Genomic DNA, 4,261 nt, shown 5'->3' with positions numbered 1-4,261 from the left:
ATCCTACTCTTAATTTTGGTGAAAGCGCGCATTTAAAATAATGCATCTGGCGATCGATAATAGCTTCGTTCACGGTAACAATCCTGTACAAGTCCAGGACTAGTTACGAATTCTCTTAGTACTCGGGTTGTACGCAAGCGCGATTCAGAATCAGTTCAGGATTGATTTACACCGCGAACGAATTTAGAACTAGTCCATAACACTATTATAACCTAGTTTTTATGTATCCATCTTATTTTGATGAATTTATTTTAATTCAGATTTGCATGAACATTTTACTAGATCAGATCAACCAGATATATGTTTATAGTATGAATAGGCATGGTTTAATGAAATCTTTTATTGTTATAAGTTTTAGTGGTTTTAATAAGCTACGAGACCATATTAAAATATTCTCCAAATATTTTTTCTAAGAAAAAAATTTGTTCTCTTTATACTGGTTACTAGTATTGTCTATAATAATTATTATTACTGTTACTTATTGTATTGTTATTAATTACATGGAGTATTTTAACATTAACCTCCATATTATGTATTGTTTATCAATATTATATTAGGGCAGGGTATCCTCGTCTAATAAAGATTTCATAGATATGCCTATGTTATTTTATTCATTTTTTCAAGTAGTAAATTTTACATTACATTGGTTATTTTTGTATCACAAATAAAATAAATATTTAACTTTAAAGAGACACACAGTATTTAGTACATATTCCTTCATATTAAAAAATGTTTCATTTGTTTAATGATCATATTAAACTGTAGAAATTATACATCAAAGTATGTAAAAAAGATTTTATTGACAATCACAATCAATAAATTTCTAAACATTTGAGTTAAACCACAGTAAACAAATGAAATAAACACAGAATGAAAAGCAAACACCGCTACAAATCAGCTGTTTAAAGCACAAAACATAGAAATGTTTTAAGTATTTTGAAATTCCTACTGCGCATATTCGGACTCCGAGTTCGCTTCAGATCCCAAGGATCGGTTGGACTGGTTCCGAACTCGCAGTTCGGTTACCGCGAACCGCGAACGACAAATCTGACAAAATCCCGGACCAGCAGTTCAGAACTCCGATTACCGCGAACGCTCTTTTTAAAGTGCGCATGCGAAGTAATCCTGGACTACGGTACAGGATCGTTACCGCGAACAACACTATTATGGTATGGATACGAGCAACGAGCAGTACGAGGGATACCAGGGGAGCGAGGGTCGGCACCTCGTCATAAGGGTATTTGCCTTACAGCTTGTTTACATGGGGAGGTTTGCCAACGTTTGACGCCGCGGTTTACCTGAATAACCCAACTGCCGCGGTTCAAGTTAAGAAACAAATAATGCAACCGCTCAACATCGTACATATGGAACCGATCCGTCGTCAAACCGCGGCGGTTGTAAGTTTACTAAGGGGAGGAATGAGACCGCCAGTCAATCGCTCTCATGTGTACGATGCAAATCGAACCGCGGCGGTTGGGTTTTTCAGGTAAACCGCGGCGTCAAACGTTGGCAAACCGCCCTATCTGAACAAGGCCTTAGCAATCGGTATCGCATCGCATCAGTATAGTACTTCACCCGGGACACAGCCCGAGCGTAGTTTTCGGATGGTAAGTGGACAATTTTTAATTCTGAATTCTTCTTCTTCTTTAAGTACCGTGCCCAAATTTTTAGGCGTAGGTAGCTTCCATAACAATTTGCCGATATCGTTCTCGATCTTGTGCGGCATGTAACAATTGATCTGCTGATAAGCCAGTCCATTGACGAAGGTTTCGGGGCCATGAATACTTCTTTCGACCAATTCCTCTTTTTCCGTCGATCTTTCCATTGAGTATTAACTGCAGCATCCTGTATCTGCTACCTCTCATTATATGCCCCAGATATTCAAGTTTTCTCTTTTTTATCATCTTCATTAAGTCACCTTCGCCTTGACCTACTCTGTTTAAGAATTCTCTGTTTGAAATGCGTTGAACCCAAGATATTCTGAGCATTCTACGATACGACCACATCTCAAAGGCTTCTAATTTGTTCATCATGTTAACCTTCATGATCCAGGTTTCACATCCATATAGTAATACAGGATACACATAACATTTTAGGAACTTGATTCTTAGTTGTAAGTTCAGCTGAGAGTTGCTCAGAATAGATCTAAGTTTCATAAATGCTCCTCTTGCAATTTCTATACGAGTTTTAATTTTTTCATCCGGATTTAGTGTCTCGTTTATCCAACATCCTAGGTATTTAAAATGGTTAACTTTTGTTATTGATTCATCATTGACAATTAGTTGCATTGGGCCGACGTCTTGTTTACTAACCACAAGTAACTTTGTCTTTGTTGCATTTATTTTAAGTCCGTTATTGGAGCATTCTCTAGTGACTCGATCTATAAGGAATTGAAGATCTTCGATATTTTCAGCCATGATCGCGGTGTCGTCTGCATATCTGATGTTGTTAATAGTTTCTCCCCCGATTCGAACTCCACATTGTCCTTCCAAGGCTTCATTAAAAATTATTGCTGAGTATACGTTAAACAAAGTTGGGGATAACACACAACCCTGTCTGACACCTCTTTGAATGCAAATTTTGTCTGTTTCTTTGCCGTCTACCAGAATAGAAGCTTCTTGATTCCAATATAGATGTTGTAAAAGTCTCAGATCTTTATCGTCTATTCCAATCATTTCTAGATATTCAAACAACCTATCATGTTGAACTCTATCAAACGCCTTCTCAAAATCTATAAAGCAGACGTAAATTGGTTTCTGTACTTCCCATGATCTTTGAAGTAATGTTAACATTGAGAACAAAGCTTCCCTTGTTCCCAATCCTTCTCTGAAACCGAATTGTTTGTTTCCCATTGTCTCTTCACATTTCTGCTTGATTCTATTAAGAATTATCTTAAGAAGTAGCTTGAGAGAGTGGCTCATGAGACTAATTAGTCTAAAGTCTTTACATGATGATGTATTAGGCTTCTTTGGGAGTGGAATAAATGTAGACTCTAACCATATCTGTGGCATCATGCCAGTCTCGTATATATGGTTATAAATGTTTGTAAGTTGTGAGACATTGTCGTCATCCAGAAGTTTGAGCCAGTCTGATGGTATTTGGTCAGGGCCTGGAGATTTCCCATTTTTGCTCTGTTTGATGGCTTTCTCTACTTCCGCTTTTAAAATACTAGGACCAGTATTCGTATACTTTTTGGTGTTAAGTGGTGGCCTCGTATCCAGGAAGAGCTCTTTTATATAGTTAGTCCATTCTTCCTTTTTTTCATCCAAGTCCACAATTATTTTACCTTTGGAGTTTCTCATAAAGTGAGAAGTTCTTTTTCTCTGAGTGTAGGTAATTTCTTTAAACTTTTTATGTATATTAAACTCGTCATGTTTTCTTTGTAGTTCTTCCATTTCACGACATCTTTGTTCCATCCAGTCCTCTTTTGCTCGCTTAACCTGTATCTTATTTGTCGATATATCTCTCTATACCGAATCTCGTCTTTGTTTTTCCAATTTCTTCTTTGTTGAATAAGGTCTAGTATTTTATCGGTCATCCAATCCTTTTTCTTTATTGGGTCTTTTTCTGGTTTCAAAACTTCGTTTGCTATGGTGACCATGGCGGAATTCATGATATCTAGATTTTGACCGATATTTTCTTGTCCAGATCTTTCTAACTGTTTTTTAATCTCACGATTTATCTTATTTCCGAACTCATCTGATATTACGGCATTTCTTAGGAGTCGAGTATTAGGTTTCTTCTGCGTTGTGGGGGCTTTTATTCTTTTTAGTTTTAGTTTGAATCCAGCACAGAGCAGATTATGGTTAGTTGCTGCGTCTGCACTTGGGTATGTTTTTGCAGATGTAATACTGTTTCTAAACCTTCTATTAATGATAATGTAGTCAATTTGATTTCTGACTATCTTTCCCTCTTGATCAGCTGGAGATTTCCAGGTATATAGTCGTCTTTTAGGTTGCTGAAACAAAGTATTTGCTATAATGCATTTCTCTTCTTGGCAAAACTGTATTAGTCTTTGCCCTCTTTCGTTCCTTCCTCCAAGTCCATACTTTCCGGTTATATCTTGTGTGATTTCGGCACCAACTTTTGAGTTGAAGTCTCCCATAATAATTGTAGCTTCATGTTTTTTTGTGCTCCGGAGAATTTGTTTAATTTGGCTGTAGAATTGCTCAATTTCTTCATCTGGTTTGTCAGCTGTTGGCGCATAGACTTGTATTATATTAATATTCAGTAGTTTATTTTGCAGCTGAATCATCATGAT

This window comes from Diabrotica virgifera, chromosome 2 (genome assembly GCF_917563875.1).
Source record: "Diabrotica virgifera virgifera chromosome 2, PGI_DIABVI_V3a".
In the NCBI taxonomy this organism is placed as follows: Eukaryota; Metazoa; Arthropoda; class Insecta; order Coleoptera; family Chrysomelidae; genus Diabrotica; species Diabrotica virgifera.
The sequence above is the reverse complement of the archived record's forward strand: the minus strand, read 5'-3'. Positions refer to the sequence as shown.